Below are 25,010 nucleotides of genomic sequence, written 5' to 3'. Positions count from 1 at the left end.
TAGAGGGACTATTGTGCAGCTATTAGAATGAATGAGTAAGCTTTATATTTACTGATTTGGGAAGATATTTGTGATATACACTTAATTGAAAAAACAAGGCTGCAGAGTAATATATAGGATAACAAAGCTATTTTGCTTTAAAAATAAGGAAGAGGAAAACGGTATGTCTGTCCATATGTTTGCATGTGTTTATATGTGCGTGGAAATAGATGGGAAAAGCTACCTACCTAACAATATTATTTCAGATAAATGGAATGGAGTTGAGATGGGGAAGTGATTATTTTATATACTGTATCTTTTTACCATGAGCAGGTATTGCCTTAGTCATTTTTTAAGTAGAAAAAATAAAGAAAAAAGTTACAAGGTGGCCAGGGCTGAAAACATATCTTTGAAACCACTTTACTGCTAACATTAATCAGCAATTATTCCTGGAGTATTTATTGTTTGCAAGAATAAGAACAAAATATTAGACTTACTACCTACCAGAGGGCCAATAATCTAACTGGGGACATAAGATCTAATCACATGAAAAGATTAGTGTTTTCATGCTGGGAACAGAGTTGGCTAATTGATATTTCGTTTTTGAAAGGAGTGGAATGAAAGTGGTATAGTGAGTAGAACTTGGATATGGCAATAATCTCCCGCTCTGCTACTCACTTGCTATGTGAACTTGGACAATTCCTTAACATCTGTAACACGACGGCTCAGACGCTTCACCTCTGGCGTTGAGAACGAAAACATCTGGATGCAAAACAATTAATTAACATTGCATCGAAGATTGGGGTGATAAGCATTTCCCCCTCTCCCACTGCAGAACTTGGGAATTGGGGGGCCACTTTTCTAGGACTTAGTCTCTGAAGTTGAGTCCATAGCTCCACAGATATTAGGAGACTTCTGAGAACCAAATCAGCCCCAACGGCCAGCTCAGAATTCTTGGCTCAACCCAGGCCCTGATATCCAATGGCCAAAATGCAAAACCAGGCCACTTCTGCTTGCAGTGCTAAGTTGCAAACCATCTGTCTCTAGTCTCTAGTGAGTGCTACTGGGCAGCACAGAACAAAAGCCATCATCCCCCAATTCCAGTTCTAAGGTTCTCTTGGTCTAGGCGTACAGCCAGAGGCAATTCTACATAGCTGGTGGGCCAGTGCCATGTGATTGTCGTTGTCTCCTATGTGACGGTTGAGAAAAGGAAGGAAGGAAGAGTCAGAATAGCCAGAGACTGTATCTTAATTCCAAAATGGGCAGGGAAGAAAGGGCAGGAGAACACAAGGACGGGCACTCCCAAGGATCAGTGTTACCGACAGCATCAGCTGGCTCTCATCCAGGGAGTTCCCCATCCAGCTGCTGTGTGTGTGTCCCAGGTCTAAAGAGCACACGCAGCCTGTACCTGGCCAGTCCAAGTTCCCCTCCATCCTGCAGTGGGTTACGGACTGCATTTCACGGGCCTCCCACTTTGGAAAAAAATGCTAGGGAAAAAGAAAATAACAGGGAGTCCTTCCACGTTACCTGACATATTTAATGGTAGTCACATTTTCAAAAGTGAAGACTGAATTTTGATGCTTAGGCTGTTGTATGGGCCTGTGTCCCGCTGCTTTCCCTTCATCCTCAGCTTCTGATTGTCACAATGTTTAGATGTTGTACAAGGAAGAGAACAAAGACGCGGACCTTTCGGAATTGACAAAACTGTCTCAGTGGGAGCCAGCAATGAAAAATAAGAGATATTGAACACAAGAGCTGAGCGACTGTATTTTAGGGCTGGAGGTGGGAGCCCCACATACTGTGTGGGAAGACTGGAGCAAGCTGCCAATCGAAGTCTCCTTCAGATGATTCAGCAGGGGGAGGGAGAGGAGAGGGGGCGACCACTTAGCGCGCTGAGCACTAGGGGAATATCTTGCAGCTTTAGAGAATGTTGAGAGGCGGAAGTGTGAGTGGGCAGCCTGCATTTCTTCTGCACCTACCACCACACTATCTCCTTGCCTGCAAAAAGTCCATTATTTCACCGTGAAGCATTCATGCTCCGAATTAGGCTAGCGAAAATGCATCTGGTTCCATCTAGCTAGGATCTGTTCTGTAGGCAAATGCCCTGGCATGGAAAAGGTTTTTAAAGAATGGAAACTTGACTATCTAATCAGGCTCTTGATGTTCTCTTAAGCTAGTTTGTACTTTACCTTTAAATAGTACCCAGGGGAGGAAATAGCTCATGGTGGAAAGAACACTCCCCTGGGCATCTAGAGACCAGCTCCCTAGTTTCCAGTTTGCCGCATAGAAACTCTGGGCCTGAGGGCAGGTCTCCGAACTTATTTAGCCCTCAGATTCCCCACTGAGATAAAATAAATTAGACTAAGTCACTTCTAAATTCCCTTTCCACTCCAGGCTTCTGTGTTTTGCCAAAAATCGCTGGATGAGGACTAATGCTTTAACAGGCTGGCTCCACTGACTCAGCACGGATTCCTCAAACTATCTGTTAAAGTCCTACTGGTTTAAGAGAATCCAGGTGGTTGGTAAAAGTGCTTTGCATTCTTGGAAACACACAATGCATTGGGAGAATTGTACTCCTTTTATAAACATGTGGTGACTCTGCTTTTCCTTAAGTTATACACCATGAAGCCTCCCAGTGCGGTAGCTCAGGGCAGTGATGGCTTTAGAATGACAAAGCCCTCTTCTCTGTGAACTGTGGCAGGCACTTAATTTCTCTTAGTCTCAGTTTCCTCCTCTGTGACTTGGTGACAATGAAGGCCACCTTGAAGGGTTTGGGGGAGGAGGAGGAACCCGAGCTCTCCACTGAGCAGTGGAGAAGGCTCCCCTAGCAGGAAGATGTGAAGCTTTGGCCTCAGGCAGACCAAGTTTAAGGGCTGGTTTTGTGGTTTCTTACATATGTTGCTGTTTGAACTTCATTTCTCTACACCTTGGCTTCTTCACGTGTGACATGGGAATGATAACCTTTACCGCACACAATTACTCTTTGTAAAGAGTTGAACGGAGTTCACGGCACTTGGTAAGGATCCAGTTAATAAGAATAATTACTGTGCATTACCCACAAATTCAAAATTCCCCTGATCTGGGCACATCAGCTGGAGTTTACTTTTATATGACAAAGGGAAGTGGTCTTGCTAGATAGAAAAGAGCTCAAATGGCAATGCAAGAATATAACTCTAGGGGCTTCCCCGGTGGCTCAGTGGTTAAGAATCTGCCTGCCAATGCAGGGGACGTGGGTTCGAGCTCTAGTCCGGGAAGATCCCACATACCACGGAGCAACTAAGCTGGCGCGCCACAACTACTGAGCCCACGAGCCACAACTACTGAAGTCTGCGTGCCTAGAGCCTGTGCTCCACAACAAGAGAAGCCACCGCAATGAGAAGCTTGAGCACCACAACGAAGAGTAGCCCCCACTCGCTGCAACTAGAGAAAGCCCATGCGCAGCAGTGAAGACCTAATGCAGCCAAAAATAAATAAAATTTTTAAAAAAAGAATATAATTCTAATCTACCTAAAAGATGAGCTGTGTTTACATAGAGATAACGAATTCCCTATGTTGAATTTATGTATAAATACCAACTGAAATAAAAATAAAAGTCAACATTGTTTTGATTTGCATATTATTCTACTTATGATAAGAACTTCTACCTAATCTTTTATTTGTGAAGTTATTTCAGTTCTTGAAATAAAGATAAAATTGTGTTTTCTTGACAGAGTTGGGGGTTGGAGGAAATACAAGTGCACTTTCCTTGAGGCATTAGTTAGGTTCTTTGGTTACAGGCAACAAATGCTAACTCTGGTTCAATTTATTAGAAGGATACTGGTGAGCACGATGCAACAAGTTGATGGAAGTCTGAAGAAGCAGGTTTAGAGATGGGACAGAAATCAGGAGGGCCTCCTGGCAGGGGCAGTTTCTTCCCTCTTTGCATCAGAATCGAAGAGAGAGGACTTCCCTGGTGGTCCAGTGCTTAAGACTTTGTGCTTCCACTGCAGGGGACTTGGGTTCAAGCCCTGATCAGGGAAGTTCCACATGCTGCAAAGTGAGGCTAACAGAAAAATCAAAGAGAGGAAGTCCAGCTGACCAGGCTTAGATCTTAGAAGGCCTTCCCTTCAACTCCTTCCCAGAGGAAGAATGTGGCCAAATGATACTTCTGGAACCTCTTTGCTTCCATTAAATAAGAGCTTATCTGAATTTTCTGACCTACCAAGATGACCCACTATGGGTGGGAAGTAAACCCCTCAAAGGAAACAGAGATGCTGATAGGAAGAGGGGATGGATGCTGGGTAACCCATCAACAAAGGTCCACCACAGAGTCGACAGAGCTGTTTCCACACCTGACCCTGCTCCTCGTGAAGAGAACTTCTTCCCTCCCCCAAATCTCTTATAAGAATGGAGATAATAGTAAACCCAACACAACAGGGTTAGTTTGAAGTATACATATTGTAATGCTTAACAGGTGCCCAGGACAATATCTGTCACATACTAAGCATGTCTATTAACTTTCCCTAAATCATACTATTCTTTCTAATTTCGATTGTGCCAGTGTTAGGCTTTTCCATATTAGTTGCATGTATAAACATACTTGTGGTATGTTTCTTAGATCCATGCATACTAGTATTCTATTATCAAAGTGTGTTCTTCCAGAGAAAAGAGATCATGCCTCACTTTCAACAGTGCCATTTGCTTTTGAATAACTGGCAATGATAATAATAACAGGGAGGAATTGCCCTAGTGATTAGTTTTAAATATTGTTTTGCGGGTTTTTCTTTTTACTATCTACATAATATGTTATTTATAACACAGTCAGTGTTTATAGTTATGCTTGAGCTATAGGCTTCCATTTTCTTTTCCATGGTCATGCTGAGGAGCCTTGATTATACAGAGACTTTTGATGATGGAATGGTTGACGTGGGCTTCCCTTCCTAAATATTTTGCTGATTCACTTGTTCCTTTTTTTTTTTTTTTGCGGTACGCAAGCCTCTTACTGCTGTGGCCTCTCCCGTGGCGGAGCACAGGCTCCGGACGCGCAGGCTCAGCGGCCATGGCTCACAGGCCCAGCCGCTCCGCGGAATGTGGGATCTTCCCGGACCGGGGCACGAACCCGCGTTCCCTGCATCGGCAGGCGGACTCTCAACCACTGCACCACCAGGGAAGCCCCACTTGTTCCATTTTTAAACATCAGGAGATTACCACTGGTGACATCGGCTAATTATTTGGTTTGAGCGTGGCTGGCGTGAGGCTTCCATCTGCAGCAATCAGGAAGACGAGATCCGTGTGAGGCTAATGCTACCCAGTCCGTGACCTATTTGTAGTGATGAGTACCCTTGTCTATTTTTCTGTTTTCCCCATAGGTATCATGTGTTGGAAACACAGCTGCCAGAAGTTTAGCATAAACCTGGTGAGACTGAATATAACTTCCATCCAGTGGAAGGTGCACTGCCTTCCTATTAACAGCATAGCAACTCTCGAATTGCATTGGCCCAACTGATTGCACATTTAAAACCTTCTACATCTCCCTTAAGGTCTCCTGCCAACCCTAATTCCGATGTAGAAGCAGTCTTGAAAGAGAGCTGAAAACTGACCTTTTTTGCTTCCTGGTACCAGGTTTTGAGAAGTCCCCTCAAATGGCCCTTGATTGTTTGTTTTTCCACCATCATCGTGTGTCTGCCACAGCTTCATTAAGACATGTTAGTTAAGCTTCCCGGCTTAATTCTGAGCACATTAAATCATACTCAGTAAGCTCACTAAAAATTTTGCTTGTTTCTTTTTGTGATGCTCAGCCAAGATTAGAGAGGTAGTGAGCTCAGAACCTGGTAGTAGCCACACTTGCTAATTCTTCATTCAACATTTTAGATCGAATTAGTGTACATTTTCATCACCTTGTGTTCTACCAAAGCAAACAGAGGAGAAGGCTTTCTGTCCCCTGGTGCTTCTCGTCTGCTACCGCAGCAGATGACTCAGTACAGGAATCCTCCAGACAAGAGTATAGAGGGATTTGTACATCTGCTCATGGCGCATGGGAAAGCCACAACCTTTGAGGGCTTAACATAAGAAGTAGGTGCTGAAAAGCTAAGTCAATGAATAGAGAGGATCACGCAATCGGTTATAGTTGGCCCTGTTGGGGAGAACAGAAGAGACTCTGGGCTCTGGGCCTTGTTGCTGTCTTAGCCCCTTGTTCCTCTCTTAGCTCGCTCCCATCGGGGAGCCCTTTGGGGGAGCATTGCTTATTTATAAGCTAGCCGTTGCTTATTCTGGTGCCTCTGCCAGGTTCCTCCTACCTCAGTACATTGACACCTGCTGCTCCCTCCGCCTGAAAATCTCCCTAACCCCCTTCGCCCACTAAACCCTCCTCTCAGGATTTATCTGACCAGACACTTTGGGGGGAAGACTAAATCAGGACTCCATTAAATCTTCTCACACCACCTCAAGGTACTCATTATGATTGTAATTGAATAATTAATCACAGAAATTGCTGTTTAATGAATGTATTATCTGCTGAAATGGAAGCCCCCTGAGGGTCTTATTTATGTTTGCATTTCAACTCTTTTTATACATAGTAGGTGCACGGTACATATTTTTTTAAATGAATGAGTGAATTCTGAATTGAGAGCTCAACATTCTTAAATGTGACAACCCTTATTTAGGTTTTGTGAGTAAACCATAGCCAAGTTTATTCTGGAGCACAATTTCAATAAGCCAGGGGAGAGAGAGAGAAAATGGTATGTAGAGGATGCGCTGAATTGGGTCAACTTTCTCTTCACTATGTTTCACCCAGGAGTAGTTTTATGCCAGGGTAATTAAATGCCAAAACAAGCTTGCAGAAACTTTTCTCTTTCCACAAACTTCTCTAACTGTAGAAAGGGTAAGAATTCTTTTCAAACCCCACTTGCATTTTACCATTTACTTCACATACTGACCCAGTCTCTAAGACTCTAACCATTTTTATTGTGATACCTGCGTTTAGAACAGAATCCTAGGTACCAGGTCAGCACCTATTGCTTTGTATGAACAGCAACAATGCTTTTCATTACTGGGCATAATATACTTCCTGGTTATTTTCTCTATAGCCTTTTTTTTAAAAAAAATTTTTAATTGATTTTTCTCTCTAGTCTTATACTGGAAATAAGCAATGATTGTGACTTTCCTTTGACAGATGGAGGAAATGAGCACAGGCAAATCTGGAGCCCTTGACCACTGTCACACAGGCAAGACTGGGTCACATCTAGAGGAGCAGTGGAAGGAAACCTCCAGACCTCCGGGCCTCAGGGCAGTTTCCACAAGGCCTACAACTAATCACAGATCCAGGGTTTCCTCCCATTGACTGAAAGTATAATAAATACAAGTTACAGCCTGACTACCTTCTGAGAAAATCTTATAATGGTTAGTAGGGGAAAGAAGAAAAAGTCCAGATGTTTGCTTTTTTTTTTTTTTCTCCTGCTTAGTACGAGTTGAATGCTAACTCGAGAGCAGCTTTAACAGCGGACTGGAAAGTGCTTTCTCTTAAGGAAACAGTCATGTATCAGAAAATTGGTAGGATACAGACAACACAGGATAGTTACAGGAGGACATGGATGGGGAAGGGGAAAAGGGACAGCAAAGTGTGGTCATTATTTATTCCACTGACCTGAAACCTAGCACGAGGGAGGGAAGACTCAAAAAGCAAAAGCCACACAGACTCATTGTTTTAACAGCACATCAGTTTCTTATTCATCAAACTTCCAACAAATATTTACTGAAAACTGGCAATATACTAAGCTCTGTGGATACAGCAAAGAATAAAAAGAAGCCCCTGGTCCTTTAGACTTTTCATTTCAGGGCAGGGGGTTCATAAGGGATGGAGGGAGAGATAATATACAAGTAAATAAACAAATAGGATGATTTCAAACACAAATAAATCTTCCAATAATGATAAATCAGAGTAATGTGATAGAGAGTGGCTGGAGGTGGGGTGTTATTTTAAGTCTGTGTGGTCCAATACAGTAGCCACCGGTCGCAATGTAGTTCGTCCAAATTGAGATGTCCTGAAGAAACGTGCCAGATTTCAAAGACCTAGTATGAGAAAAGTAATATAAAATATCTCATTATTTTTATTATTATTATTTTTTGCTGTACGTGGGCCTCTCACTGCTGTGGCCTCTCCCGTTGCGGAGCACAGGCTCCGGACTTGCAGGCCCAGCGGCCATGGCTCACGGGCCCAGCCGCTCCGGGGCACATGGGATCTTCCCGGACTGGGGCACGAACCCGCGTCCCCTGCATCGGCAGGCGGACTCTCAACAACTGCGCCACCAGGGAAGCCCCTATCTTATTAATTTTTTATACAAATTGTATGTTGAAATGTTATGTTAGAGCTACTGGATTAAATAAAAACATTATTTAAATTAATTTTACCTCTTTTTAATTTGTTTAATGTAGCTACTAGGAATGGTACAATTACATGTCTGACCCCCATTTATCTCACCTGATGTGTCTACTGGGCAGCCCCGTGTCAACAGCGTGGGCAGGGAAGGCTGTCTGAGGAGGTGATAATACACGCAGCGGTTGACAGGTCATGTGAAGGTCTGGTGAGGCAAAGGGAATGCAGAGAACCTGAGGTGGAAACCAGTTTGGTGAGTTAGAAAAGAAAGGCAGAAAGCCAGTATGCCTGGAGAGAGGAGTGAGTGGGAGATGCTAGGCCTGCCTCATACAGGACCTTGTAGACTAGAGGAAGAAGTTAGGATTTTATAGAAATACAAATTTTCTATAAAATATGGGAGCAGATTTGCTTCTGTGCTGTTTTCCAGGCCCTGCTCCAAAATATCAACATTTATTATGAAACCCTGGCTTAAAAAATGCAAAGAATCCCACTCAGCTCAGAATATCTCTGTGCTAACGGGATATGCATTTATTAAACTTGTTTACTTTCATATAGTAGCTGTGGTGTTTATATATAGGCTTTTTATGAGGAGGAGGAACACAGGTGGACAGAGAATGAACTCATATAAATCAGATGAATATTTGATTTCAGTTTCACCTTCTTCTACTTTACTCAAGTTAGAACTCCAATTGAATGTGTAATAGGGAAGGCAGGCAAACTCAAGTTCACCTAGAAAGTACAAAGTGCAGGCTGGGAGATAAACACTGAAGTTTTTTTTTCCTTCATTATACATGAGTGTGTCCACTACGTATATTTTTTCTGCTGGGCTACTCCCAGGAAGAGGAAAAGAAACTATGTTCTCCCCTCCCCCAGTCCTGCTCCTGGGGGAGTGGTTATTAAAAAAAAAGTAGTGAATCATTTAATGACCAAATATTTCTGATGGATTTTGGAGTTTATATAATGAATGTATTGCCATAAAAGCAAACATCTGACTTTCACAAGTGAAGTGGAAACATTTTTGTTCCCAGTTATCAAAGGGAAACTGACATCCATAATTATCAGGTAACTCTCACACACACAATAAAAGCTACGGAAGAACATGTCCTAACTAGGGCTAATTGGTCATTAAATTAAAAAGGAATGAACCCAAGTGTTCAGATTATCCAGGGACACTGTCAAGATTGGTGCTTAGTCAAAACGCATTAAACCCTGCCAGTGGCTGACGACAATAAAAATATCTAAATCCTGGGTTGGCGTGATCCACTCTTACTGTGGTTCCCGAGCAAGCTATGCGTACAAGGCACAAGGACAAGTGAACAATAAAAGTACATATTTCATATTAGTTGCAAGAGATCCTCATATCCCACTAATGCCCTCTCTGACCAGCTGAACTGGAGCCCATGTTGTAGGCTCAAGCCCTCCATGAGCCCAGCTCTACTTCTAATTCCCAGTCTTTCCACAGGCTGACTGCGAAGTCCAAGGGGATGAGTTCTCCTGAGTGCTGAAAGTTCATGCTACAATAAGAGAGGAAGCAAAATGACTGAGCCTGCACTTTTGACGCAGTGATCCTGCCAGGCAATTGGCATGGCTGCATCTGTGTCCTTGAGTTCAACAAACAGATATGTAACTCCTCCTTCCTGGGACCTGAGGGTTCTTGAGCTAGCAGTGACGTTGATAGGGGGAAAACTAAAATGGAAATCAAGAATAGGTGATCATATGGGCTTCCCTGGTGGCGCAGTGGTTGACAGTCCGCCTGCCGATGCAGGGGACACAGGTTCGTGCCCGGTCCGAGAAGATCCCACATGCCGCGGAGGGGCTGGGCCCGTGAGCCATGGCCGCTGAGCCTGCGCGTCCGGAGCCTGTGCTCCGCGACGGGAGAGGCCACAACAGTGAGAGGCCTGCGTACCGCAAAAGAAAAAAAAAAAAAGGTGATCGTAATCTATAACTGACAGTTTTAAGAACTTTAAGAACAAAGGGAAATGCAATTTAAAAATGAACATATCTATATGTATAACTGAATCACTTTGCTGTAGAGCAGAATTTAATACAACATTCTAAAACAACTGTACTTCAATTTTTTTAAAATGCTGTTTTGAAAATGTGGGTGCATACTGTATCACCATTACTAAGCACAAACCCTGCAAAGTAAGTTTTATGAAATCTATTTAAAATGAAATCAAATTGAGGTTTACGGTAATTAAACCATTTGGCCAGGGCCAAATGGTAACCTAGTGGAGGGGCAGCTATTTGAGCCCAGATACATGTTCCTTCCTTTCTGCCACACTGCACACGTACATATCCCTGTGAACTGAAGTAATAGCAGAAGCCTTTCACCAACATTAGTGTTGTGAAAGCACTAATGGAATTTCCCAAGTAGGAAATTGTTCAGTACATTATGAGTTATCCATTATTGCTATTGATATAAATTGCATTAATTATACTTATGAAGACAGAAATAATTAATAGTAGACAATGTAGCAAGGAGTAAGTATTTGTAATTCTTCCAGGCCTATGGCAAGGGAAAAAACTGTATTTGGCTTTTGGTTTCATTCCCCGACATGCCAACCCTGAACTTTTTCTGTAGACATCTTCACTCACGCTCAATATGAATGTATAAAATCTGGCTTATTAGCTTTTTTCTTAAACCAGCTTATATTTTTTTTTTTTTTTTTTTTTGTGGTACGTGTACCTCTCACAGTTGTGGCCTCTCCCGTTGAAGAGCACAGGCTCCAAACGCGCAGGCTCAGTGGCCATGGCTCACAGGCCCAGCGTCTCCGTGGCATGTGGGATCCTCCTGGACCAGGGCACTAGCCCACATTCCCTGCATCGGCAGGCGGACTCCCAACCACTGCGCCACCAGGGAAGCCCCAGCTCATCTTTTAAGATGTCTGAAGGGAAGGCAGTTCCAAGTTTGTTTAAATCAGTGGCTCGTAACATCATCAAAGAATCAGGTTACTTGAATATTTGCTTTGTCCCTGGACTAGATCCTCTTATCACAGCAAAATGGTGGCCTGGCAGTTCCAAGTGCCACATGGAGACAACTTTCAGCAAAAGAGACTGTCTTTTCCTGTGTTTCCCTTTTTCAAAAAAAGAAGACATTTCCTAGGGGCCCCTAGAGGATTTTCTTCACATGTCATTGGCTAGAAATGGACTCCATAGTCTTATCCTAGAACAGATTCATCCTCTGGGCAGGGAATAGGGCCTCATCTTCTGAAGACCATGGCTAGGAAGAGGAGAGAAGATAATGGAACAAAACCAGGATTCAGTTAGGAAGGAAGAAGCAGGGACAGAACAGGTGGTGGATCAGCAACCAGTGGTATGTTCCACATCTTATGCCCGAACTGGGCCCTCAAGTCTCTCCATGGTAATAGGTTCCATAGACACTTTCCAGATCAGTCTTCATAAAGTACAGCATTGGTGGTTTTCTGTTATTGCAGAACTCAATGCCAACACCTCAATATGACCTCCAAGGCACTCTACAATTCACTCCAAACTCCCTTACTCTTAGGCCGTATTCCCATGCAAGACTCTGTCTGTTCAGGGCACCTCCTCTTACCTCCCCTGCACCACTTCTCCTGTATCACCTCTATCCTGTCCCCAAAATGATACTTCTAAAAACAGAGATCTGAACTACACTGTCTTACTTACAACAGTGTCTTAATGACGTTTAAATTCCATTACATGGCATACATAACCTTCCACAAATTAGATTCTACATGTCTTTCCAGGCACTTTCTCTAGTAATCACTATGTCCATTCTCACCCCCTCCCCTGACACTCTAACCACATAGAAGGTTCTCACCCTTCCCAAACACATTACGTTCTTTTATGCCTTCATGGTTTATCATAGGTTGTGCTCATTGTCTGGAATATATTTCTCATCTTTTTCCATCTGGTAAAGCTCCACTCATCATTCAAAGCCCAGATCAAAGTTCATTTCCTTTATAAATGCTTTCTCAATTCCCCAGGTAGAAATAATTTCTTCCTCCCTGGTTGCTTCTAAAGAGTTCTATTACATTAGTTAATACACTGTGTGGTAAAAATTTGCACCCATGTCTTCCACTGAGGTGTTTTTCTATAACAGATTAGTACAGAGAATATTCTCAATAAAAGTTGGAGGGTGATCTATCTAGAATACCCACTCTGTCTGAATTCTGCTCACTCTTCAGGGCCCATCTCTTCTAGGGCTTTGTTGTTATTCCCTACTGATGAGAAGTTTCCTTCATTCAAATCCCCGTAACTTTGATTTGTGCGATTAAGTCATTCATATTCTGTCTTGTCTTACGGTTGCCCTCCCCGCCCCTCTCTGCCCAACTAGCCTGTGAGCTCCTTTGGTAAAGCCTGTGGTTCAGTATTCTGTGGCTCTGTTCCAATTCACAGTGTGGCACCAACTCCCAGTGTGCTTTGCTAGTACGTATGTATATATAATCGGTTGTTTCTCTTTCATTTCAGCTTTAGGGTCATATTATTTGTGGAGTCTTAGCTTTAGAGAGTAAGAAGTTAGAAAAAAAATAGTTAAACAAATGTGTTTGAGAAGCCAAATATTTCTCAAACATCCTAGGTGAAGGGGGATCTTGTACGTATTCTGTGATTAGCTCTAGAAGTTCTATAAGAATTTTTGAAAATATTTTTTAGATAATAATTTTTGAAAATATACAAACAGCCTTGGCGTTTATGATTTTTTTTTTTTTAACCAAGTCTTATCGCAAGATTCCTTGCTCTCAATGGCACTGTGTTTGCGATCTTGTTGAGGTCAACAGATCTATTCCAATTTTCAGAGCCTTCTCTCAAGTTAAAGGTAGACGGGGCTACCAACAGATGTTTATTTCAGAGGGCGTTGAAAGAATTGATCTCCTTTAAAAACTACCATTAGATGTAAACACAGTTGCATTTTATTAATATGTGGCAAGTTTGTAGTCACCAGTGATTATGTCTGTCTTACATCAAACAACCAACTGACTTGGTTGATTCAGTGAAAAAAAAATCAACCAACTAATCAAGCTTGAGAAACACTCAAACTTCCCAGAAACCAATGTTTCCTAAGATTCTATTGTTCACATACCAACTGCCCATGTACCTTATATGTGTACTGCCTACATTGTAGTAAAATTAATAATTCTTGGAATAAAGCAATCATAAATTTAATACCAACATCATTTGTCATAAACAAGAGGTAATTATCTTTAAAAAGCAATAAAACATAACAATGTGATTGTAACTCTACCTGGAATGTAGGAAAGCCTCAGTGCCCGAGGCAGGCTTTCTTTTTTAAAGATGGGCAATTAACAAAAGTAAAGAATTGAAAAAAAATGCCAGACTAAGGAGAAGGACTGAAAAGAATTTTAAGAACACATAGCCTTCCCTCTACATAATTCATTTAATACTATTCCTTGTTATTATGCCCCTCTGAAAATCACCTCCATACCATGAGTGACACCAGCTTGCATTTGGGAAATAAAACCATAACTAAAACAATTAACTGGTGGATTAAAATTAAAGTTTTTAAAGCAGTTTTCTGGTTTATGATCATGTGTTTTGCATGATTACAACGTATTTTGCTAAAGACAATACCATTTTTGAAGGATTTATAATATTTGACTAAGTGGGTAACATTCAGGAGCTAAAATCTGAAACTCAATTTTATGAGAAAGCAAGTTACACTTAAATAAGACTTTGAAAGAAAGCACAATGAAAAAATGTAAGTGAATTTAGAAGATTTCCCTATTTCAATTTATACCTTAAGAGCATTTCTCTTATTGGGTATTTAAAGGCTCATCAAATAGAAGGCTTACTTCTGAAAGAAGTATAAAAAATTAAGTTTTGTTTTTTTTTTTTTGCGGTACGCGGGCCTCTCAGTCTTGTGGCCTCTCCCATTGCGGAGCACAGGCTTCCGGACGCGCAGGCTCAGCGTTCATGGCTCACGGTAGCAGCCGCTCCGCGGCATGTGGGATCTTCCCGGACCGGGGCAAGAACCCGTGTCCGCTGCATCGGCAGGCGGACTCTCAACCACTGCGCCACCAGGGAGGCCCCCTATTACTTGCTTTTGGATACCTTCCATTACTCTTATCTCCCCTCGAAAAAAGTTTGCCCATTCTCTGGTAATTACCCATACTCATGGTGACCATACCTCAGAGGCACAAAATAAGATGCACTTTATCCGACTGAATTATTGATGAATGATTTCTAAATGCTACTGGTGCCAGGTGCCTAGTTGGCTATATGTGAATAACTTTGGCAGTCTGTTATAAATAATAAAATTGAAGATCCCACCCCCAAGCCTAGAAGAAGCAACTCAGTAGGTAGAGTACATAGGATTTCATGAAGGTAATTCTGAGTTACTATTATAGAACAGCCTTTTCATTGATTTATTCATACTTATCTATATTGTTCATTTGCAGATAACTAGTGCACTAGGCATATAAGTATGAATAGACAGTCTTTGCCTTTGAAGAATTATTATTTAGTAGATGATATAGACTTAACAGAAAGAATTTTAATTAAAGTCAATGTGCAATTATGAGGGCAATGTGAATCACCTAAAGTATCGTAGACATTTGAAAGAGTCATAAATGACTTAGAGGGGACCTGGGAAGGTCTTGTAAGGAGGTGGTCACTCAGTTGGGCTTTGAAGAATAGGTGAGATTTCCATGGGCAGGAGTGAAGAGCATTTGAGTAGGTTTTTCAGGCATTTTCCCAAAAGTGCTCAAAATAAAAATTATGTCATACTAGAGTTATTTTCATTTTTATATATTCTGTGTTGATGAGCATAAATAAATATTACAAGTCAAATATTTAAGTTTTTGGATATTGTCAACAGCTTTAATTCATATTAGTAATCATTATCACATATTTACTAAGTACCCATTGTCTATTGAAATCTATTAACTGATATAGGACAAATTACGACAATAGCATAAAAGTTGTCTACCTTGGGGAAGCTAGGAAATTATAAGACATAGAAACATTAACTCAAAACTACTCAATATTTATTAGTAAATATATTGATAATCTTCCATATTCTTTCAACTTGATGCACTTCTCTGCTAATTAACATGTAGACTGACTCTTCTTGTAGATCACTTTTTGGATAAAGATGAACCTTTTTTAAGCTTTTATTTTAGTATCATCAATCAGCAATGCTTCCTCTTGTAATAACAGGGAAACATTTTATACTCTCCTTTCCTTGTCCCATTTATAGTTAAAAATCATTTTTAAACTTTCCCTTTCCTCTCAAAGGTCCCTTTTCATCCTTTGCATTGCGTTTCCAATTTTATTGCAATATGTCTTTGCTATTTCTTGGTAATCTTCACTTTCTTTATTAGTTTCAAAAACAATATGCCCTTTATATTAGCCTCAAGCTCTTCTTTCAGTTAAAGTACAAAATTAGTTTGGAATTTTTCCAGAACTTTTTCAAAGAAAAATGCTATGATAGCACTAGTGTGATGCATTCTGTATATCATCATTAAAATGATTAAAACTGTTATAAAGCACATTTTTGTGCTCAGTGGTGTACAAAGAAATGGAAATTATTGCTATTCTCTAGAGAATCTAATACTAAGGAGGATGAATCAGTAAAGGATATAATTTGTGAGCAAAAAATACACAAAATAATACAGTTGTTATGGAAGATAAAGTCTAGGCATTAATGAAGAGAAAGTGTTGCAGGATACACTTGGTTTCAGAGACCATATACACAGAAGGGTGGCTTTATTATGGGATACACATGATCATCTTCTCTTTTCCTTTTGACTCCACTTCTACTATAGCTTCTCTTTCTCTGTATACCGTCTTCTCTTTCCTTGCACATTTCTCTTTTCCTTCCCCCAATCTCTTCTCCACTCAATGAAAGAACAATTCCCCAGCTTTTTTTTGGTCCTAAAAAGAGCATTTACTCTTTTCTCAAATTGGTCCTTGCCCAGGATGAAGAGGCTTCTCCACTCCTAAATGGCTACTCTGGGTACTCCTGTTCAGTCCCAGTCTCAGCTGTCTGGGGTCTCTGCCTTCCAAAAGCACCACCAATTCCTCACTGAGAGCATTAAAGACTGACATCATGGTGCAATAGAAAGAACTGGGAGTCAGGCACCATGAGTTATAAGCCCAGCTCTGTCAACAGCTACTTGTATGGCCTTATACCAAACTGGGTCTGAACATTCTTATCTGTAAAATGTGGAGGTTTGTGGCAGGCTAAATAATGGCCCCTCCCCCCTGAAAATATGTCTACATCTTAGTCCCTGAAATCTATGAGTGTTACCCTATATGGCAAAAGGGACTTTGCAGATGTGATGGTTAAAGAACTTGAGATGGGGAGATTATCTTGCATTATACAGGTGGACCTGACATAATCACAACTGTCCTTATCAAAGACCCAGAAGGAGTCAGTCAGAGGAGAAGCCAAGGTGATGATGGAATCATGGATTGGAGTGATGCGATTTGAAGATGAAGGAAGTGGTCACAAGCCAATGAATACAGGTGTCCAATAGAAGCTGGAAAAGAAGTGGAAATGACATCTCCCCTCATGTTCTCCAGAGTGAACCGACTCTACGGCCACCTAGACTTTAGCCCAGTGAAACTGATTTTGGACTTCTGGCCTACAGAACTGTAAGAGAGTAAATTTGTGTTGTTTGAAGCCACTGAGTTTGTGGTAATTTGTTATAGCAGCCATAAGAAACTAATACAAGGTTGCACTAGGTGACTTCTATGGCTGCTTCTAACTTTAATTGCTACTTCATAGCTATGACCCATTGCTAAGTGACCCAGACTTTGCAATACTTGGGTGCCTTAAGAGATCTTGTTTTCTGTTTGTGTTTGTTTGTTGGTTTTTTTTAATAAAAACATTGTTTGACGAGACAGTTTACAGGTATTGCTTGTTCAAAACAGCAAGTGCATTTGAAGAAAGGCAATTGAAGAAGAGTCCCTGCAGTTTCATGTGAGATTTTGTTCCAAAAAGAATTGGTAGTCAGAGAAGAGCATTCATCTTCCCCCAGGACCTAACCCCAAACTACCATTCTAAATTCTTCTCCCACTACATCCTACTCTCCAGCCCCATCAGTCTTCTGATCACTTCCCATACAGGCTCTTCCGTGTCCCCATTTCTTTGTTGGTACTCAGCATGAAATGCTGTGTCCCCAAATCTGCCCAAAACTCCAACCAAAGGCAAAGCCGTCTCGAAATCTGACCTGACCGCCCAGGTCACATTTAATCTTTTCTTCCCCTATTTGCTCCATGTGTATCATTTGTCCTCCTTCTGTTCAGACTCTCGAATCCATCTTCTACTTAGTGCTTACACCTCAGTCTCCTCCATTAGACAGAAGGAACATTGAAGGCAATGTCTATGGCTTATTCATTTCCGTGTTGCCTGAGTGTCTACACGGTGTTTCCAGTGTCTACACAAAGTAGATGGTCCATGTTTCTTGTATTAAAGTTACAGAGGACTAGAGCTGAAGAACCAATTATTGTTGCTTTTCATAAATATACATCTTAGTGCAAAATTCTTCCATAGGAAACGTTGTGAAGGAACATTTATTTAAAAGTGCTCCCTATCTTTTCCCCTTATTTTCCACAGTGTTTTACTTTAGTGTAAACTTCCTAGGATTACCCCTCCTCTGACATACCAGGAACAAGTAGGAAAAAATTAAACAAATCTAACTTGCATTTTTTTTCCAATAAAAAGATGAAAAGTTAACTCAGGAGCCAGGGAAAGAGTAAAGAGTTTTGTTCAAGCACAATACTTTGCAATTACAAGAAGAACATAACCCCTTCTGATTTACATTTACCCCGTCATTCCTTCTCTCCCTTGAAATTCAGGATTAGGTGCATTTTAAGAACTTAAAAACTATTTTAAAGTGTCAGGAGTAATCACTGATAATACCTCTTTACCCCCTTGTTCCAAACTAAATCCTCATTAAGTAAAGCTTGTCAGTAGAGCCTGAACAGTAAAAGCAATTTATTCCACCTGCTTTATATTAACCATATCCCAGTATGGATTTGATGATGGAGAACCAAGAGATAAGATTTGTTCACTCCAGAAATACCTTCTGGTGGTAGAATGCTTGCCACTTTACTCATTTCCTTAATCATAGTTGGTGATGATGCCAAACCCTTCATTTGGATAACTAAGGGAGCTTAACTATTAAGTCCTCAGTACACCAAAAAAGGAGACAAGTAGGTAGTACCAAAGTGCCTATCATTGTTATTTTTCAGACGGGTAAATAGATCCAAAGGTCAAATTCTCATAGTATGTCTGTGAACAAAACCACAAAGAGAATGAGGCTAATGGATGCCCAGTCTTGTTTTATTACCACTTGCCCGATTGACAGAGTCAACTAAAAACCCCTGACTTGTTTGAACAAAGGTATATGAATTTGCACGTGTTGGATTTAAGTGGCAGTGATAACTGGAGGAGATCCTACGTAGCAGCTGTTTAGATTTAGCAGCATCAGAAATAATTTTATCTTTATAAACAGTGAATGGATACTGGTTCTTTAAAGAAAAAAAATCTGCTAATTCCTCTGATGGTAAAAGAACATCTATGGAATGCTACTATCTACAAGTAAACAAACAAACCTCTCAGACTAAACCCAGGTCACCCACACATACTAACATCTTCTTTCATTATTGGCCTTCAGGGACACGATGGATGTTCTAAGTGTTTTCCGGCCCATTCTCCTCTTTAGGACACAGGTCAGGACAGTACAACCTCAAGACTAAGCTTTGGGATGAATGTTTTTACTGCTGCTCCAGTTCCCATTAAAAGAATTACAATGATACTGCAATCTGAATACTTCTGGAAAAGGCCTAAGGGGAGAGGCCTTTATTCAAAAAAGAACTAGTAGCTAAAACAGGGCAGAATAATCAGAAAATCTGGCCAAGTCAGTGCATTCCATATAAAATAAATTACATCTGTTGACTGGCAAGAAAAAAAAGAAATGTAGGAACTAGTTGTATATGTAAATTTTCAATAAAGTTATATAGATTCTGGTTTAGTTAATTATTCTGTTGTTCTTGTACCTTAAAAGTAAATTTAAAGCAAGTGTTTGATCTGCGTATTTTGAGGACGGAAAGGTCCAGATCTGGGATAGGAAGCTGCCAGGCTAGAAATGGTTCTTGGCAGAATTCCATCTGGCCACTGACTGATTTTCTAAAATTAAGTGTTCCTTGCTTCTATCCCTAATTATTTGGATGAATCAAATTTGAGAGAAAATAAGCATGTCATCTCAGACTTCATAATACTGGGTGTAGTCAGACATGTAATTTACAACAGGAAGTACATCTCTGAAACTTGCATAAAAAGCACAAACAAAGTCAGGCCAATGTAAGTTCAAATTTTGATTAGGTCATTTGGCCTATGTGCCCCAGGGCAAGGAACTTAAAACTCTCTGAGAGTCTCAGTCTCCTTATCCATAAAATGGGAATAATAGTGCTCCTTTGCAGTGCTAAATAAGACAAAATATATCATCAAATCCACACACAACCTGTAGATACTCCAGAAGTTGTAGCTATTATCAGGAGTCCTGGGGGAAAGCAGCATTATTTATATAATGGATACATAAAATATCCTTTAGAATATTTTAAACTCCTCGAGCTTGAGTTCTAATATACTGCCTTGTGTAAACTGTCAGACCTCATATCTAGCAGGCACTAAATAAATACTTGTTAATTTGTTTAATTATATATTTTCTTCAAAACAAAGAAGTTATGCCAGCTTTTCCCCAGAGCTTCCATTTCCCTGCTTTATTTATTAATTTCATTGACATCTTTGGAAGCAGTTTGCCACTAAATGGCAAAGAGCAAAACAGCAAGAAAAACCATTCTGACCATAGAACAACAAATGAGCCTCAGCAGAAAATAAAAGAAGAATCTAACGCAGGCAAGGCTGTCTTGGGAAGGTTGGTCTTGACTGTCTGTGTTGAGAAGGAAGGTAAGGTGATGGAAGAGGGCACAGTGAATGCAAGGAGGAGTGGGGACAAGGCAGGGTAATTTCAAGTTCAGCTCTAAGGAAGTCATAACTATTTAGCAACAGAGCCAGGACTAGAACCAGGGTCATCAGATTTGGATAGCAACATCCGAGATCATGAGTCACCATCCACAGTGTGCTAAACTCTCTACCATGCCGCCTCCAGCTGGGAGCTTTGCCCCTCCTGATCTGTTTCCTTATCTGTTCATTGAGAGGTTTGGACTAGATGAACTCCCAGGTCCTTTCCAGTATTAATAGTCTATGTACATATGTTTCTATATAATACAACTTGGCTCCCTAGATTATAAGACCTTACATTTTTGATAGTGCTTTAGAGTTTACCCAAAGCTTTTGAAGTTACCATTCTACTTGACCTTCACAACAACTTTGTAAGTCATATATTTTCATCCTGCAGTTTTACAGTTGAAGGAACTAAATCTCTGAGAGATCAAGCGAGTCAGTCACAAGATTTGCTAGCAGCGGAATTTTGCGCACACTCAAGCCTCACAATAAGCTGAGAGGTTTAGTATTAAAAGTACAAGTATGTAATATACAAGAAAAAAAGTGCAAGTAAGTCAAATAGAAAGGGCTGGGGTGTGGTGGGGAGGTTGGAGAGGAGAAAATACAGCACAGGTTGAAATAAAAGGCTAAAAGTCCAGAAGCACTTTCACAAATGGCCAAGGGCAAGTAAAGACTTTTTTAAAAACAAAGAAGAGGTGGGCCCGCTGCTTGACAGATGGCACAAAATTAACAGACAAGGAAGGATGAACGAATTCTCTCCTATTTTCTTTCTGCCTTAGAAAGAGAGTATCTTTCAGCTGGAAAGTATAGAACATAGTAAGGCTTTGAGATCAAAATAGTGGAGGAAATAATAAATGCATTTAAAACTCTGCCCTATTTATCCAGCGTCAAGTTCCCAGGCTCAGATGAACTACCTCAAGTTTCTGAAAGGATCCATATCGTGATCAAACGGCCTATTTCTATAATTTCAGCATTTATAGAAACTAAAGAAATGCTGGAAACCTAGAGACAGACAAATGTCCCAACTTTTTTAAAAGGCAGTTTCCCAAAATTACTGACGAATGTTTGACATCAATCTTTAACAAAGTTCTACAAAGGTTAGGTTGGTTAAACAGATGACACGTAGCACTTACCAAAGGAAGTGCCAACCAAAGAGAGCTCCCACTGGTTGACCAAGAGTAAGTCAAGGTCAACTAGCTTCAAGATGAACTTATTAGAGTATAAGTTTAGAAATGCTATAAATGTGGTATATATTCATTTCTAAAGGTACTTGGCAACTTTTTCTTTAATATCTTCATAGAATCAGCTACATGATAGTGCAGTTAGTGAATTCATAATAAATTGAATAATTCACAGAGAATTGATAAATATTGATTAATCACATTTGCACGAGACAAAGAAGAATAAACAATATGTCAAAAGACAGATCAAGATTTTAAAAGATCTTGAAATGCTGAAATTATAGGTTTAAATGTTAATAGGATCAGTGAAAAGGTACACTTAGGTTCTAGGAAATAACCTAGACCTCGTGGCTTTGAGAAATTTGAAAATTTCTTCGGTGGTAAGGACCTCATGACTTTCAGTCCTAAATTCTTTGATTATATGAAGCATAACTGCATGCATCTGCATAGAAGGTCACTAGTGATGAGAGCTATAGGTCCCACCTTCTATGAGGGACTGCCGGATCGGATACTGCACTCCCAAAACAAAGGATCAAGGAGAGAGCCAGCAGTAAATTCTCACTATGTGGTTTTGACAGTGAGATGGAAGGAGAACTACTGTGATAGTAGTGGGTCTTTGTCACATGATGAATGTTTTATAACGGCCTGTGGCCTTTGTTAGAAAATATGTCACATTCTTAGCAGAGAAAAAGGAAGATGTTCTGAATGAACGAACAAACAAATGGCTGAAGACACAGTACAGGTTTCTGACGTTTTCCCCTTCCCCAAAATATGTTAGTATCAGTCAGAGCTCATAAAAGAATACCCACAATCTTCCAGAAACCTAGATTTTATTCAGAAGGCTGGTCCCCTCATTTCTGAACTCCCTTAATGCTGCCCTTTGGCACTCTGGCCCTCAGGACCTTGACCAAATAGTCTTTGTTTTTATTTCTACTGGTTTTGGTTTTGAAAAATTCAAGGCAAGTAAGAATTCTTAAATATAGTACTCAGTGTCTTCCTAAAAATCCGCTCCTGGTACTTATTCTCTGTTGACACGCTTGTGGGAGAAAAGGGCAGCCAGTGAAGCACTGATGCTGAGCACGGGAGCCCAGGAAGGCTGGGTGGGAACAAGGCTCTGTCCCGTGTCACAGTTTTGTAACTCAAACAGCAGAAGAGAAGCTTGAGTGAGCCTGTAGGTTCCCAAGAGGAAAGGAGGTGTATGAGGGGGGGATTCATGACCTTCCACTTACAAAGAGCTAATCATATACTTTACAGTATAGCATAGCAAATGTTTTTGGGTTTTTTTCTCCTATAGAGAAATTTGACCAAAAGATACCCAGGGAAAATATACAGTCAGAGATGAGGCTCCATCTTCATGTAGGATGAGCACTGAAAAGTTTAAATTCTTTTATACAGTTTGTTTACAAGACTCTCTTCTGCATGGCTGTTTCAGAGGCCATCGGCCTGCAGACTCAGACCCTGAGGACTAAGGGACAGCAAACTTTCTCCCAATTCTGGGTAAATACCCACACATATTCATACATACCATACCATACACATTCTGCTTCTAACTACCTGCAGATTTGATTTACTTTTAAGTATCTTATAAAAGATACTGATCATCTGATTTCATGATCCCAAATATTCAAATTTCAGAATATAATTAACAATGCTGCTCAATACACAAAGCCATAATAAATAAATGTGTAGTTAAAAAAAGAAAAAAAAAGGAGTTATAGGAAAAGCTGGAATAATGTTTGTTTTGGAGAAAAGACCAGTTTTTCCCAATTCCACAAAGATTCTTCCAGCACCTGTGTTCCAGGTGCTTCCAGCCTCTGCAAAGTATCCACAGAAGAGGACAGAGTTGGTGCCTTAGAGGAGAGGCAAATGTGCTGCTGCTTCAGGTTAGGCCGGGCTCTCCACCGCTACCCCTCACAGGCGCGGGGAGGGCTCCCAGCAGGTCATTCTCTCTAACTCTCATGGCAGTTCTGCAAAACAGCTACTCTTAGCCTCATTTTAAAGACGAGGAGACTGAGACTCGGTGAGGGAGGCAACATATCTGAGCCACACAGCCCAGGAGACATAAACACAGTTGAGCTTCCATCTGCCCACCTCCAGAGTCCCTTTTATACCACGTGTGCCCCCAGTAACTACAATACAGACTAAAATATCAAAGTGTGATAACAGCAAAACAAAGACCTGAAAAGGGTGGGAAAAGAAAGCAATCGTGGCTGGTTACCTGGGACCAGGAAAGCCTTTGTGAAGACTGAGGCATTTGAAACAGGCTGAAAAAAGTAGAATGTCAGCAAGTGGAGATGGGGGGAGTATGATAAAAACCTCTAAACTATGGCCTGAAATGCATGTTGGATTGCAAATTCCGTTCTTTCTTCTAACTTTAGGTAGATAAAAATTATTATCGCTCTTTCGCTTAGGCCCGTGGCGCCGGCAGCATGGGCAAGTGTCGCGGTCTTCGTACTGCCAGGAAGCTCCGTAGCCACCGACGAGACCAGAAGTGGCATGATAAGCAGTACAAGAAAGCCCATTTGGGCACAGCCCTGAAGGCCAACCCTTTTGGAGGTGCCTCGCATGCCAAGGGAATTGTGCTTGAAAAAGTAGGGGTTGAAGCCAAACAGCCGAATTCTGCCATCAGGAAGTGTGTCAGGGTTCAACTAATCAAGAATGGCAAAAAAATCACTGCCTTTGTACCCAATGATGGTTGTTTGAATTTTATTGAGGAAAATGATGAAGTTCTGGTTGCTGGATTTGGTCGCAAAGGTCATGCTGTTGGTGACATTCCTGGAGTCCGCCTTAAGGTTGTCAAAGTAGCCAATGTCTCTCTTTTGGCCTTATATAAAGGCAAGAAGGAAAGACCAAGATCATAAGTTTTGATGATGAAAGCAGGATAGTAATAAATTTCCATATGCCAAAAAAAAAAAAATTATTATCATTCTTTAAGCTTATGATTTATTATCTTACGAGAGTATAAAGGCTTTTCATCTTTACTGATACCATGTAAAGAAAATGAACTAGAATTACAAGGAAGGTTTTAAGTTCATATCACATGCCTAATAACTTAAGAATGGTGGTCTGGACACTGACACCAGTAAGAAAAGAAAAGAAAAGAAAAAAGAGAAGAGAAGAGAAGAGAAAAGAAAAAAAGAAGAAAGAAAGAAAGAAAGAGAGAGAGAGGGAGGGAGGGAGAGAGAGAGAGAGAAAGAAAGAAAGAAAGAAAGAAAGAGAGAAAGAGAGAGAGGGAGGGAGGGAGGGAGAGAGAGAGAGGGAGGGAGAGAGAGAGAGAAAGAGAAAGAGAGAAAGAAAGAAAGAAAGAAAGAAAGAAAGAAAGAAAGAAAGAAAGAAAGAAAGGGCTTCCCTGGTGGCACAGTGGTTGAGAGTCCACCTGCATATGCAGGGGACATGGGTTCGTGCCCCGGACCGGGAAGATCCCACATGCCGCGGAGCGGCTAGGCCCGTGAGCCATGGCCACTGAGCCTGCGCGTCCGGAGCCTGTGGTCCACAACAGGAGAGGCCACAACAGTGAGAGGCCTGA

The 25,010-nt window shown here is 40.9% G+C and overlaps 1 long non-coding RNA gene and 1 pseudogene across 2 annotated transcripts in view; one reads left to right on the top strand and one right to left on the bottom strand.

Annotated features, from left to right (window-relative positions):
- Window positions 1-5,238: 5,238 nt before the first annotated feature.
- The window catches only part of LOC112409083 (uncharacterized), a 32,025-nt gene continuing 12,253 nt past the window's right edge, over window positions 5,239-25,010 (bottom strand). The window contains exons 3-4 of the long non-coding RNA XR_003005089.1: window positions 8,435-8,562; window positions 5,239-8,025 (exon numbers count right to left, since the gene is read on the bottom strand). This is a non-coding gene — a long non-coding RNA (uncharacterized LOC112409083). The remainder of the gene's footprint in view (window positions 8,026-8,434; window positions 8,563-25,010) is intronic.
- LOC112409082 (40S ribosomal protein S23 pseudogene) lies at window positions 23,873-24,401 on the top strand (annotated as a pseudogene). The gene has a single exon (XR_003005088.1). The product of XR_003005088.1 is annotated as a 40S ribosomal protein S23 pseudogene (transcript).

The sequence above is a fragment of the Neophocaena asiaeorientalis genome, unplaced genomic scaffold, assembly GCF_003031525.2.
Source record: "Neophocaena asiaeorientalis asiaeorientalis breed wild unplaced genomic scaffold, Neophocaena_asiaeorientalis_V1.1 scaffold5, whole genome shotgun sequence".
Classification (NCBI taxonomy): Eukaryota; Metazoa; Chordata; class Mammalia; order Artiodactyla; family Phocoenidae; genus Neophocaena; species Neophocaena asiaeorientalis.
This window is presented reverse-complemented; position numbering and strand designations above follow the sequence as displayed.